This window comes from Cannabis sativa, chromosome 5 (assembly GCF_029168945.1).
Source record: "Cannabis sativa cultivar Pink pepper isolate KNU-18-1 chromosome 5, ASM2916894v1, whole genome shotgun sequence".
Taxonomy (NCBI): Eukaryota; Viridiplantae; Streptophyta; class Magnoliopsida; order Rosales; family Cannabaceae; genus Cannabis; species Cannabis sativa.
In genome coordinates, this window is record NC_083605.1 from 10,988,111 (window position 1) to 11,004,157 (window position 16,047).

The window sequence follows — 16,047 nt, forward strand, 5'->3', positions numbered from 1 at the left end:
TTCGAGCTTAGCAAATAGAAGTAAATGGATGAGCTCTTGTTTAACTGACTAATCATTAGATCACTAAACACCATTTACAGGTAGCTAAGTGTTTTAAGGGGCAAAATATATTGAGGGGTGAGAACGGTAAAGAAATCCCATCTCGATGTAGATCATCTATATAGAGGATCTTTAAATCACAATAAGATTATAACAATGGTTAAATGAGATAGCATATTGATATCGTGAAACATATAATATGCTCTATATAAGTCGGAGAGTGCAATTCTAAGTTTTAAGAGTGGATTCAACGAAGAATTAATAAGTAGGAATTTACTTGGTAAATTTGGTTCACTTATTGGAAGCTCAGCATATAGATCCATGGTCCCCATTCTAGTTGAGAACATTCTGCTTGTAAGACTCATTAATTGATTCGTGATTGATCAATTATAATTCTAAAGTTAGACTATGTCTAATTTTATGAATTTTCACTAAGCAGGGGTGAAATTGTAAAGAAAAGAGTTTCTAGGTTTATATATTTATTAATGGACTTTATATGTCTAATTAATAATTAAATTAAATGACAATATTATTTAATAATCTATTTTAGTTATTAAATAATTAGTTTTGGCATTTAAAAGGTTAGAATTAGAAAATTGGCGTTTTTGAGAAAATAGAAATAAAATTTGATAAAACTACAAAATCAAGTGGGGCCCACTACTACACATTGGCCGGCCACTTATTGTGGAGTTTCGAATTGATTTTTTCATTATTTTAATGGCAAATAATTCCTAACCTAAACCTAGTAGTTGCCTATAAATAGAAAGTGATGGCTCAGTCAAATCACATGCTTTTCATTAGCTTTCTGACATAAATTTCTCTCTTCAGAAAAACTGAGCCTTCCTCACTTTCTATACCTGGCCGAAACCCTCTCTCTTCTTTTCCCTTCATCAATTTCGACCCTAGTGAAAGAGTGAGTGCCCACACACAGCAAGCAGTAACTCAATCATAGATTGGAAGACGGTGAAGGATCAAACTTGAAGAAGAAGGACATTCGGGCTCAGATCTTGATTATACTCTACTACAGAAAGGATACAAGGGTTAGAGATCTGAGCAGAAGGAGACATTAATTCCGCTGCATCAATGTAAGGTTTTCTTAACTTTATATGTGTTTAATTTATCGTTTTAGAAAGTTCGTATTTAGGGTGTTTAAACAACATACTTGTGAGTAAATCTAAGATCCTGGTAAAATAAATTCCAACATCGTTGACTAGAGTTCATTGACACTCGAATCACGAAAAAATCTTGGTCTCTTCTTCTTTAATTCATTCCTTTTTTAAGTTTATTTATTTTATAATCAGATTTTAAAAAATCTCAATAAACATATAGTATGCTAAATCAATTTTTTATTTATTTTATAAGAAGATTATTGTTGCTCAAGCTAGCTTTTATGGTAGCATTGGATTGAAAAGTCTGGAGTATTCCAAGCAAAAGGTGTAGCTTTAATAATTGTATTGGAGTGGGTCTCTTGTACTTGGGTTGCCTATTAGTACTTTTGAGTACTATTTTGTTTTGATTTCTACTTTCTCTAAAAGATTATCTTTTTGTAATGAGTTAGGATCTTTGTTGGAGGATATTGCTAGTTCACTGTCTAATTTTTTTAAGACATCTTTGATTCCTGTTCTTTGCACGACTATTATATATAGTCGCACATGATGGATATGATAGACTAATTTAGATGGATATTTTTCCATCTTTCACTTTAATATTTATATTTTAATTGTTATCAATGAATGTTTATTGTAAAAAATAATTTTTCATTGACCCATTGACGAAGCTAGAAAGTTATTTTAGATGGAAAAAATATGTACTTAAATTAAAAAATAATTAAATTCATATTCAAATATATTCAATTTGTTTTTCCCTCGGTAATTTTAATTTTAAAACATAATTAATAACTTTTTTATCAAAACAATCTTTTTTATTACTATTTTGTTTTGAAAGAGATCATTAAAATATTTTTATAAACATGTTTATAATATTATGTACATTTAAGTTAAATTATAACATTTTTTACTAAAATAATTTATGCAAGAATAGTGTCAAAGCAAAAAAGATAAAAAATATAAGTTAAGGAAATATATATTTTCAATTATTATAAAATATTGTTGAAAAAATAATAAAAATTGATATAGTGTTCTTTAAAAAATTTAAGATAAATGATTTATTTATATATAATAAATTTTGGTGAGATATACATAATTTAATATTGAAAAATTCTACAATGCACCCCCTCAAAATGGATACATTGATGCACCCCTATTTATTTTAGCATCCGAAATAATTTTTTAATCAAATCTTTTCTCATGGTCATGTACGTTATAGTTATATAAGACATCCTGCAAAATTTTAAGAAATTTGGAAAAGTTTAACACGCCGAAAATTATGTTCAAACAGTGTGTTGCACATGTGACTATTTTATTTTATACGCGTGTAAAATAGACTGTTTGAACATTGTTTTCTATATTGTAAATTATTCCGAATTTTTCAAAATTTTGTAGAATATCTTAAATAGCTATAACGTACATGAATATGAAAAAAAAAATTAGACTAAAAAATTTTTATGGATGCCGAAACAAATTAAGGGTAGATCAATACATCCCTTTTAAGGGGGTACATTGTAGAATCACCCTTTAATATTTTAGTTCGTAAATGACATAGACAATACATATATAAGATCTTTGTATAGTAATAATCAAAATTAATTACTATTTATAGTGATTTATTTATAACCTTTAGATCTTAATGTACTCGTTTATATTATTAATAAATATATTAAATACAATAAATAATTATTATTTTAAAAAAATATAAAATAAATTGGTAACTTGTTGTATGAAAAATGATTTTTATTAAATTATATATCAATGACTCTAAAATTTAATTATTGAATATCATAGTGTCTTTTTTATAATTTTTAGAAAATTGCTACTGAGTTTAATTTATTTATTCTAGACATTCTGTATGTGATTATCACATCCTATTTTATGCATATCTTTATATATTAAAAGTATCTATTTAACGGCATTTCTTGGTTTAACATTCTTGGTTTAACAGAATATACTTAAAAATAAAAGAATATTATGTTAAATTTAACGATTAGGTTTGATCTCCCGTTAAAAAATAAACCCAATAATTAAACCAAAAAATTAAACAATCTTTTAAATAAACAATCTTTTAAATATTAATAATTTCTTTTTAAATTAAAAAAATCATCTTAGCCACATATCTCTCTAACAAACCTATCTTGGAGAATATTAATAATTTTTTTATTTATTTTTTAAAAAAGAAAAATATAGATAAAATATTTAGAAAAGATAATATAAAAGAAGATTGATTGTGTTGGCTTAGAGATTTTTGGGCTTGGGCTTAAAATAATAATAAAAAAAAAAAGATAAAATGGGCTGTAATTAGTATTTACCTTATATATTTGTGCTTATTTTTAGTTTTATTTTTAATTTTACCACCAAGAGGAGAAGGTTGAAAAATATTAGAATATGAAAATATTATTGGTGCTTATTAGTAATTTGCAAAGAATGTGAAAGTCTATAAATATATACTATTTTAATTATTAATTCAAATAAAAAACAAAAATATTAAATAAAACTAACACTACGTGGCTTGGCACGTAACAAGCACCTAGTATACATGCATGCATAAATATAATAATAATCTTCATCATGAATCATATCATATTTGCATTATATTCTTTGTATCAAAATAAATATATTTTTTTGGCCAAATTTTTTTTAAAAAATAATATACTTGATATCAAATTTGTAGATAAAATAAAAATCTAAAAAATAATTTATATTCAAAAAAGTAAAAATCACAAATAATTCAATTGATATCAATCATACTCTTAGAGAAAACTTAATATAATTAATATAATAGAATCAAAATTCAATGTTTTGTGATATTTTTTTTTTAATTTTTTTTTTAAAAAAAATGATATCATATGTAAAAGAAAAAAGAAAGGATTATATGTAGTGATTTTTAGATGTGTGTAAGCTTATTTTATAATATTTTTTGTTCTAATAGAGGCCAAATTTAGTTACATGGTTGAGAGATTACATTCATTTACAAAAATTCTAGAAAGCCTCCAAAGTATTCATAATGACTAATTATTATAGAATTGTTGTTAGAATGAACAGAAATAAAATAAACTAAAAGTACATGCGAATGAAGTTGAAGCAAAGAAATTTCAAAAAGATAAATCGAATATCAAGAAGTTAAATTTATACCCACTAAATAAATATAGTTTAGAAGCAAAGATCAAAACAGTTTTAGCTTAACTCGGGCGATAGAAACAGTAAGTATTTCCATTCAGTTGCTAGCTCAAGAAAGAGGAGTAATAGTCTTAGTCAACTAATGGATAATAATGGTGCTTGGGTGGATTGGGACACGGGTCTTCAACATGTTATCACTGGATATTTTCAGGACTTGTTTCAGTCTTCTAATATCAACTTGGTTTCGGTTTTGAATGGTGTCCGACCAACAATTACTTGTGATCAGAACAATGAACTGCTGGAGCCTATTTCGGAGGATGAAGTTAGGAAGGCTCTCTTCCAAATGCATCCGGATAAGTCTCCGGGGCCAGACGGTATGACCCCGGCTTTTTACCATAAGCATTGTTGGGGCGGATGTAGTCCAATTTGTTCGAGATTTTTTCGACACAGGAAAGTTCCCGGACTCTATTAACGATACTCATAGTGTTCTAATTCCCAAGAAAAAGAACCCATCACATATGAGTGACATGAGGCCGATTTCACTTTGCAACGTTCTTTACAAAATTGCCTCAAAGGTGGTGGCTAATAGAATGAAAGGTGTGTTGAACCAAACTATCTCTGAAACTCAGAGTGCGTTTGTGGCTGGAAGATTAATATCGGATAATGTTATGGTGGCGTTTGAAGCAATGCATTACCTGAAAAGAAAGACTAATGGCAAAAAAGGTTATATGGCACTCAAGCTTGACATGAGTAAAGCTTATGATCGTATTGAATGGCGTTTTCTAGATTCTATCCTTCGAGTAATGGGGTTCAGCGATCGGTGGATAGGCTTGACTCTAAGTTGTGTGAATTCTGTTCGTTACCATGTTATCAATAGCGGTCAAAAGATGGGACCGATTGTTCCTACTCGAGGCATCCGCCAAGGTTGTCCGCTATCACCATACCTATTCATTGTTAGTGCGGAGGGATTCTCATCCTTAGTTAGACACTATGAGGCCACAAGACACATAACGGGTTGCAAAGTTGCTAGAAGTGCCCCTACCATTTCCCACTTACTGTTCGCGGATGACAGTTATGTGTATTGTCAAGCTTCAGAAGAAGAAGCCAGCCATGTTTTACAACTCCTCCAAACTTTTGAAGGCGCATCAGGTCAAAAAGTTAATCTCCACAAATCATCTGCTTTTTTCAGCTCTAATACCGCGACAAACACCAGAAATAGCATCTGCAATATGATGCATATCCAGGAAGCGGTGGAGGATAGTATGTACCTGGGGCTTCCAAGTATTGTGGGCCAAAACAAGAACGCTGTTTTGGGGTTCCTTAAAGAGAGAATGAGGAAGCGGATCAATGGTTGGGAGGGTCGGTTCTTGTCTCGGGCTGGGAAAGAGATTCTTATCAAGACCGTGGTCCAATCTCTCCCTTCGTATGCTATGAATGTCTTCCTTCTTCCGATTGGCACATGTAACGAAATAGAGCGGATGATGGCGAGCTTTTGGTGGAAATCAAACAATTCTAATGGTAATGGCAGCGGTATCACTTGGATGAGTTGGGATAGAATGACCAAACATAAATATGATGGTGGCATGGGGTTTCGAAGTTTGAGGGACTTTAATCTAGCCATGCTTGGCAAACAACGTTGGAGACTCTTATTCAACATTGACTCTCTTGCTAGCAAAGTGTTCAAAGCTAGATACTTTCCCCATGGTGACTATCTCTCGGCTGAGTTAGGATCGAACCCGAGCTTCATTTGCAGTAGTATTTTTGCTGCAAAAGATACAGTGAAGCTAGGCCTAAGGAAGAGAATCAGCCCTGGTACTTCAGTACAAATCACTAATGATCCTTGGCTTCCTAGTTTGGATCACTCTGTTCCCGTTCCCATGGTTCAAGGTCTTGAGAATTTCACTGTTAACAGCCTGTTCCAAGTTAACAATCGCTGCTAGGATAGTGATGTTGTGAAGGATTTCTTCTCCCCCGAAGATGCGGCTATCATCCTTGGAATTCCCATTGATCAATCTGGTGAAGTTGACTCTTGGTATTGGGTTGCTGAGAAGAACGGGTTCTATTCAGTTCGAAGTGCATATAATTTACTCCAGGATCATAAACATCATTCGGCCAACACAGTGAGTAATAAGTTTTGGAAGATTCTGTGGACTCTCAAAGTGCCTCCTAAGGCCAAAGATCTCGTTTGGAGAGCGGCCTCAAATTGCCTTGCAACAAAAAGAAACCTGTGTATCAAAAAGGTCCTGGTGGAAAGTAATTGTCCTATGTGCGATGTCTTTGCTGAAACAGAATGGCACTTACTGGTGGCTTGCGATTTTGCTTGGTCTTGCTTCAATTTTGCTGGTTTAGCTACTGTAGCAAGAGATTCTTTCTCCTCTTTGCTGCCGTGGCTTGAGGCTACTACTAGCCGTGTTACCAGTGAGACGTTGGGGCGGGTAATAATGTTGTGTTGGGCTTTATGGGCAGCGAGAAACGATCTGGTATGGAAGCAGCGGGTGAGAAGGGTGAGTGATGTGGTGGCTTTTGCAAATTTGAGTCTTGACCAATGGATAAATGCTCAAGGAAAGGGTAATATACCCTTGTTGTCTCCTCTCAAAGATGGAGATGGTGCGGAGCAGTGGATAAAACCGTCTTCAGGTATCAAACTCAATGTAGATGCGGCCATTTTTGCCTCCTCTTTCAAGCACGGCTTTGGATGTGTGGTGAGGAACTCAGATGGTGGTTTGATCTCTTCTTTTGCAGGGATTAAAGATGGCTCAGTGGCCCCTGAATTGGCCGAAATCATAGGTATCAGGGAGGCTCTAAATTGGCTCAAAGACAATGCTTACACACGGGCTATCATCGAGACGGATAGTCTTGTTTGTGTTGAAGCTATTCATAGTACATAAACTCTAGCCTCTGCGTTCGGATTGGTGGTTAATGATTGCAAAAATATTCTTAAAAATTTGTTCAATGTTTCGATTTTATTTGTTAAGCATTCTGCGAACCGTATTGCGCACTATATTGCCCGGCACTCTGTTACTTTAGTTGAACGTATGTTTTCCATTAACAGTGTTCCTTTGAATCTTATGTCTATTCTGGAGAGCGATTGCTCATTTTAATAAAAGAACACTTATTCAAAAAAAAAAAAAAAAAGTTGACATTATATATATTTTATAGAGAGAAAATATTTAGTCGTCATCATATGTTTTTAAAGCATTTGGATGTATGGTTCTTAGCTCCAGGAAGAAACCTTGAAGTTGGAATTTTAGAAACTTATTCCAGTATTTTGACTAAGTATGAGAGGCAAAGAACTATTTCATGCAGATGGAAGTTATCATGAAGGGATTCAAAATAATCATTTGAATAATTCAAAAGAATATCCTTTCAAAATAGTAAAAATTGAAGAAGAAGAAGAAAATAATAATAAAAATATGTATCTACTAGTAAATAGTTAATATGAATAATAGGGAAGATTATAGAAAAGTATATGTGAGGACATGGATTAAAATTTTTTGACAGGTGGAATAACACACATCATAGGATATTATATTGTAGTCTATTATTATAGTAATACTTTGAAAATTTAAGTCATTGTTAAAATTTTAAAAATTATTCTAATAAATTAATTTTGATTCCCGGCCACTCTTTTTTTTAAAAAAAACAATTATCTATAATGATAGATCATTTTATTCTTAAGTATATTTTAACTATGGGTAGTAATTTAAAAAAATCACTACTAAACAATTTTTCATATATTTAAATGATGAAATGTGTTTATCCTATTAGAATTAATTGCGCATACAAACTTTATTTTTAAAATATTAATAAATTTTTCTCTGTCAATTTTATTGCCTCAAATATTGATATATTTTTGTATTATTTTTGAAATGTATACTGAAATTAAATAATATTTCACTCTTCTATTACACTAATATATAATATTTTTTCTCTCTCCTAGCTAGTAGCTAAAACCATTTTTCTTTTTTGGAATAGAGATGATAGCACATTATATAAATATATATATATATATATTTTCTTTTCCAAAACTTTAAAAAGTTTTTTCACGTAAACCATTTATTATTTTGACTCAAAAATTGTAACATTGTAATCTATTTTTTATGATGATCATTTTAATATATGAAAAGCATATATTTTTTTGCCGCTAGAGAAACAAATGACCTGAAAGAGTAACTTTTAAGTTTCTTTCTATGTATCTAGTTAACAAAAATAATCAAACTTTCAACTTAAACGAAATTTAATATATCAACCACTTTTATAAATTACTTAATGGAAAAACTTTATCACTCATTAAATATGTAATATCATGATTTAATTCTATAAACAAACATATTACATATTATTATAAGTATGAAAAACATAGATCTAAAGAATACATTTGTTGATTCAAAGAGAAGAAGCCGAATAGCGGAAGCGTACCTTAATCCATTGATAGTGATGATCTTAATCCATCTTGTAGATATGATCTTTGTGGTGATTTTAAGTAATGACACTACAAGAAATGTCACTTTTGCAAGCACAATTTTGTTTTGGCAAAAGTTTGGTATTGCACTAGTAAAATGGAATTTACTTCTGATGTGTTGGCAAAAGGGGTTGGCAAATCAACGTTGGTATTAGAACTTTTGCCATCACAAAATAAAAAGCACTGGCAAAAATGACTTTTTCCAGTGCGTAAAATGCGCTAGTAAAAGTTAGATTTTAGCCGCAACAAATGTGTGCTGGTAAAACTTTGACCTTTTTGTCAGCGCAGTTCGCGAAATGTTTTTACCAGCGCAGTAGTGAACTCTGCTGGTAAGAGTGACATTTCTTGTAATGTGATCTTCTAGGAAAATAAGACTTAGGGTTTTCTAATTTTCTCTCTTGATGCGGGAAGATGAGAATAGAATAGGCTCTTGTTTCTTGGAGACCACTACCAATTTATAACCTCATAGCTAGGTTATTAATTTTAAGTATTTCAAATTCAGCCCCTCAATAAATTAGAAATATCGCTCAGGATATCTATACATTTAACCCATGACACTTTAGTACCTAATGACCCACAAAAACTAAAATGATCATTTTATTTGGGTCAAATTTTATATAGCAATACACATAAATATATATGAGCCCACATTATAGATTTTAATCCAACATTACTAAGTAATAAGCTATTATACACTTAGCTTATTTTGTAACAATTTTAATATGTTTCTAAAATAAATATATGGCAATCACATAGTACTTAAAATTCAATACAACAACCAGCATCACAAGTTATTCTATATTTTTTGGAATTAATTACATCTCAACATGTAAATATCAAATTATTTAGGAAATTGTTGTTGTTGGTTATCTAAAACATCATATGAGTTACATTAAAAAAAAATAACCTCAATGTATCTTAAAATATAAAAAAGAAACAAAAAAGTTTCTTTTAATATTAGTCGTCCTTTTTTGGAGACTGAAACATATATGTTTCTCATATATTAAAATAATTATTTTATTATTTATATATGTATAAAATTCTAAAATAAATTTTTAATGGAAAAATAATTAATTGATATCTTAATAACATCAAAAGTAACTAAAAGGATACTTTTTTTAAAAGTCCCAAAAAGCAAAAAATTTTGGAAACAAGATTTTTCAATTTTTTTTCATTTTTCGATAATTTATTGGAATTTAGTATGCATGCTGACTTAGCACAACCGTATTTATGCAAATAATTTTCATAAAAATATTTTTGTAAATAAAATTATTGTTAAGTATAATATCGAATTTTTTTATATATATTTCTATCAATTAACACTACAAAAAACTGTTACTTTTAGTGACAACTTTTTAGTCACAACATAATTTTTTTGGACTAAATGTGACTTTTAGTCACAATAAAAATGCTATTTGTGACTAAAACATAGTATTTACTTACAAGTTGTCACTAATTTAATTTTATTCACAACAAGTATTGTGACTATTTAAAATACATTTAGTCACAATAAATTGTAATTTTTGTGACTAATACCTTTAGCTACGGATCTTTTAGTCACAACATAGGAATAATAATTTATAATTAGTCACAATTTTTTCACTTTTAGTCACAAGTTTTGTTGTGACTAAAAGTAAAATTTTTTATAGTGTAATTTTTGAACTTTAATTTATACACATTTCTAAAATTTGAGGGAGGCAATTGCCCCCACGTGACTCTAAGGTGGCTTCCTCTCCATGCGTTGACATATCAAAATAGATTAAACTAAGTGCTTCATTAACTGACAAAAGAAATTGTGGTTATAACTTATGATAGCTAGCTAGCTTGATTAAATTAAAGAAGAATAGACATTCTCAAATAGCTAGGCTATTAATGTTTCAAAGCTATATAGCCTAGCTAGTGATTTATGAATCTGATGATTGTATAATTTTAAACTAATTAAAATTGAAGTGCTCTCATAACTTCCTAAATCTGACCTTAGATCTAATGGTGGTCTGTCGTAGTGAATCACTATAATATAATATATGATTTATATAAAAACGTTTAATGTAAGTAACAAAAAAACATGACTCCTAGTCTCGTATAGCTTACAACGTAACCAAGCTGAAAGCAAGAATATATATATAAATATAAATATATATATAATTATTGTCAAGAGCTTTCAAACCCTTATAATTAAGTTTTAGGCAGATTTACTATACGTACAACGGCTATAGACACATAAAATATTAAAATGAAATATAGTTCCAAAATACTCGGGAATAAGTCAAAGTCAATGCCAAAACAAAGAGGAGTTTACTAGGTTTTGTGTCTCTCACCACATGCATAAAATATTCAAATACATTCAAAAATAACTTTTACAAATAAGACAACACTAATATTATATGTGGTTTAATAAAGTAGCGAATCATTGTTTTGTAAAAGTAAGTAAATACGCAATTATTAATATGCAGATATTTTGTGTCCTATGTTCTCGCGTATAAAAATATTTATATAATTCTGTAATTTAAAATTGTGCATAACTTAAAATTTAGAATTGACCTAACACATGTCCATAATTCGTTTTACAGTAATCTCTTATGTATGTTTAAGGTAGGCATGGAAGGTCGGTTGCAAAAGAACTGACTTCCCGTGTACACTTAGGACACTACTATAACTAAAAGGTTTTAAAGGCCCTTATTTTTGCTGAAAAGTAAAATAAGGAACGACATAGGATCGTTAATCTGTTGAAGGGTTGTAAAATCCTTATGGCGTCAGTTTTTTAGAAATAACCGATGCCATATATGTTGAAAATTATTTTACCAGGATCTTAGTTCTACTCACAAGTATGTTTATTAACACCCTAAATATGAACTTTCTAAAACGATGAAATAAACACATATAAAGTTTAGGAAACCTTACATTGGGTGCAGCGGAATATAATGACTTCTTCCGTTCAGATATCTAGCCCTTCATTCCTTTCTGTAGCAGAGCATTATCAATATCTGAACCTGGATCTCTTTCTCTGAATCTTTGATGTTGAAACCTCCTTCTTGCTGAAAGTCTTTCTTCATGATCTTCCTCACTATGATTGAGGTATCACTTGCTGTGTGTGGGCACTACTCATACACTAAGGATTTCGAAATTCAAGAGGGAAGAGAAAGAAGAAGTGGCAGCTAAAGATAGGGAGAGAGAAAGGCTCAGGTTTTTCTCTGAAGGAAAAATAGAAAATTTAAGTGTAATTTTCCTAAAGCCTTCACTATCTATTTATAGCATTCCACTAGGGTTAGGCTTGAATTATTTCGCATTAAAATAATGAAAATATCAGTTTAAATTGCCTACAAAAGTGGCTGGCCATGCTTAGTGGATTTGGGCCTCACTTTTTGCAATTTTGCAGTTTTATCTTTTCTGCATCTGATTTTCTCAAAAACGCCAATTTTCTAATTCAACCATTTAAATGCCAATTTTAACTATTTAATAAATATAAATAATTATTAAATAATATTGTCATTTATCATATTTATTAATTGAACCATACAAAGTATCATAATTAACAAATATGCCCCTATAAACTCTTTCTTTACAATTTCGCTCTTACTTAGTGAAAAATTCACAAATAGACATAGTCTAATTTGAGAATTATAATTGATTAATCAAAACCAATTATATGAGTCTTACAAGCAATATTATCTCAACTAGTGCGGGGACCATGGGTCTATATAACCGAGCTTCCAATAAGTAGATCAAGAATTTAGCACTAAAATTCACTAACTTATTAATTCTTTGTTGAATCCACGCATAGAACTTAGAATTGCACTCTCAGTATATAGAATGCTCTATATGTTCCACCATATAGACACATCATTAGTTATCCATTGTTATAATCCTAATGTGATCAATTATCCTCTATATGAATGATCTACACAGTAAAGGGATTAAATTACCGTTACACCCTACAATGTATTTATTCCTTAAAACACTTGACCCCGTATAAATGATATTTCAGCTTATGTGAAATGAGTACTCCACCATTTATGTTCGTTTGGTCAAGCTCGAAGGAGATCATCCTTTGCTTACTATTCGCCAGATAGAAGCTATAGATTCCATGTTTATGATAGCGCTCCCACTCAATTGCACTACCGTGTTCCCAAAATGTACGTATCACCCTGACCTAAAAGTAGGCTTAACTAACAAATCAAAGAACACGAATAGCCTTTCAAGATTGAGCCTAATCATAACAGGATTAAGAACATTTGATCTAGGATCAACTTGGCGATATTGACTTGAATAGATTTTACGGTAAGTTTAATTAAATCTAAGTCAAAGTTCAATATCGGTCCCTTCCGATGCATACTCCATGCATCCAACCTGAGCTTTACTTTAACCAATGCTCTGGAAAGAACATAGCACTTCTCCAAATGCAAGTAAACTCTGTTGTAGATTATCATATCAGTAAAACCCTATGTCTGATAAATCTAGGAAACTTTATTCACATAGTCATGTTTACTTTCCAATGTGTTGACGGCACAATAAACATGATCAAGTATATGAAAAGGGTTTCAGATGAATTCATACATTATGTACATATAATCATGAAATAAATCATGTGAACCATGCAACATTAAATGTTATTTCTGATCTATATTAATAAGTAAATCTGATTATATTGAAATGAGTTTTATTTAGGGCATAAAACCCAACAATATATAGTGTTCCCCTATGAAGTCGATTATTCCCAAATAACCGACGCCATAAGGAGTTTATAATCCTCCCCAGCCCTTCAACTTCCTCATTCGATCAGCCAACCCAAAACCCCCAAACCCTCTCCGCCAACCACCTTGTTAATCACCCCCCATTTCACCTTTTTTTCACCATTTCAACTTATTTTTTTTTAAAAAAAAAAAAAATTCTTCTATTTTCTATACCTAAAACTATATACCTGAAAAGATCACATTTTTCTTGTTTTTAAGTGTAAAATGAAGGTAGAGGTAGTGGTTATGATGGTTATACTTCTAGCCACCAGTTTTAATAGAGAAAACGTTTAATCTCAATGTCCATTAAGGTATAAATCTAGTTTCTACTAGTTTTAGTAATGTACATTGCTTTATTTTGTAAATTTTTTAAGGGTTTTTCTATATCATTAAGATTGTATTATTGTGTAAGTGCATCTGCTATGACATTTTGTTCTCTGGGGATATGCCTTAATGTACAGCCTTTGAGCTAACTTAGCAAGTCTTGGATCTTGCTCAAATAGGCCATCCTTATTTCACCTCGAGCTGTGTATTCACCTTGAACTTAATTTACAACTAGTTGAGAGTCGCTATATATATCCAGGTGGTCAGCCTGTACTTCGTGCACCAGATTGAAGCCAGCAATTAGGGCTTCATATTCAGCCTCATTATTAGAGGCTTTGGAGCCAAATTTGATTGTATAGTGCAGTTGTTTCTCTCAGGTGTTATGAGGGCAATGATTGCATCGAACAATTGGTCAGTACAGCTTCCATCAACATGTAATTTCCATGTTGATTCTCTAGGTTTTTACTGCTGCTCTTGCTCTCGCTTCTTCTTTGGCTCATGTTTTTCTTCTGAATCTTAAGAGATTTCAAGAGGTATGCTTGTACATTCAGCCACAAAATCTGCAAGAGTTTGGCCTTTTATGGCCATTCTCAGTTGATATGTCATAACAAATTAGCCGACTTCAATGGCCCACTTGAGTAGTCAGCCAGATGCTTTGTGTTTTCGCAAAACCTACCACAATGGTTGGTCAGTGTACACCTTTATTGATTGAGCTTGGATGTATGGCTTCAGCTTTTTGGATGCTAGGAGTAAGTTATAAGTCAGCTTGTCCATGAGTGGGTATTAACTTTTGACGTCGTTCAGTCTCTTGCTGATGTAGTATACTAGGTGTTGTGTACCGTCTGTTGGGTTTTATGCCCTAAATAAAACTCATTTCAATATAATCAGATTTACTTATTAATATAGATCAGAAATAACATTTAATGTTGCATGGTTCACATGATTTATTTCATGATTATATGTACATAATGTATAAATTCATCTGAAACCCTTTTCACATACTTGATCCTGTTTATTGTGCCGTCAACACATTGGAAAGTAAACATGACTATGTGAATAAAGTTTCCTAGATTTATCGGACACAGGGTTTTACTGATATGATAATCTACAACAGAGTTTACTTGTATTTGGAGAAATACTATGTTCTTTCCAGAACATTGGTTAAAGTAAAGCTCAGGTTGGATGCATGGAGTATGCATCGGAAGGGACCGATATTGAACTTTGACTTAGATTTATTAAACTTACCGTAATATCTATTCAAGTCAATATCGCCTAGTTGATCCTAGATCAAATGATCTTAATCCTGTTATGATTAGGCTCAATCTTGAAAGGCTATTCGTGTTCTTTGATTTGTTAGTTAAGCCTACTTTTAGGTCAGGGTGATACGTACATTTTGGGAACACGGTAGTTCAATTGAGTGGGAGCGCTATCATAAACATGGAATCTATAGCTTCTATCTGGCGAATAGTAAGCAAAGGATGATCTCCTTCGAGCTTGACCAAACGAACATAAATGGTGGAGTACTCATTTCACATAAGCTGAAATATCATTTATACGGGGTCAAGTGTTTTAAGGAATAAATACATTGTAGGGTGTAACGGTAATTTAATCCCTTTACAGTGTAGATCATTCATATAGAGGATCATTGATCAAATTAGGATTATAACAATGGATAACTAATGATGTGTCTATATGGTGGAACATATAGAGCATTCTATATACTGAGAGTGCAATTCTAAGTTCTATGCGTGGATTCAACGAAGAATTAATAAGTTAGTGAATTTTAGTGTTAAATTCTTGATCTACTTATTGGAAGCTCGGTTATATAGACCCATGGTCCCCCCACTAGTTGAGATAATATTGCTTGTAAGACTCATGTAATTGGTTTTGATTAATCAATTATAATTCTCAAATTAGACTATGTCTATTTGTGAATTTTTCACTAAGTAAGGGCGAAATTGTAAAGAAAGAGTTTATAGGGGCATATTTGTTAATTATGATACTTTGTATGGTTCAATTAATAAATATGATAAATGACAATATTATTTAATAATTATTTATAGTTATTAAATAGTTAGAATTTGCATTTAAATGGTTGAATTAGGAAATTGGCATTTTTGAGAAAATCAGATACAAAAGGTGTTAAAATTGCAAAATTGCAAAAAGCAAGGCCCAATCCACTAAGTTTAGGGCCAGCCACTTTTGTAGGAAATTTAAACTGATTTTTTCATTATTTTAATGCCATATAATTCAAATCTAACCC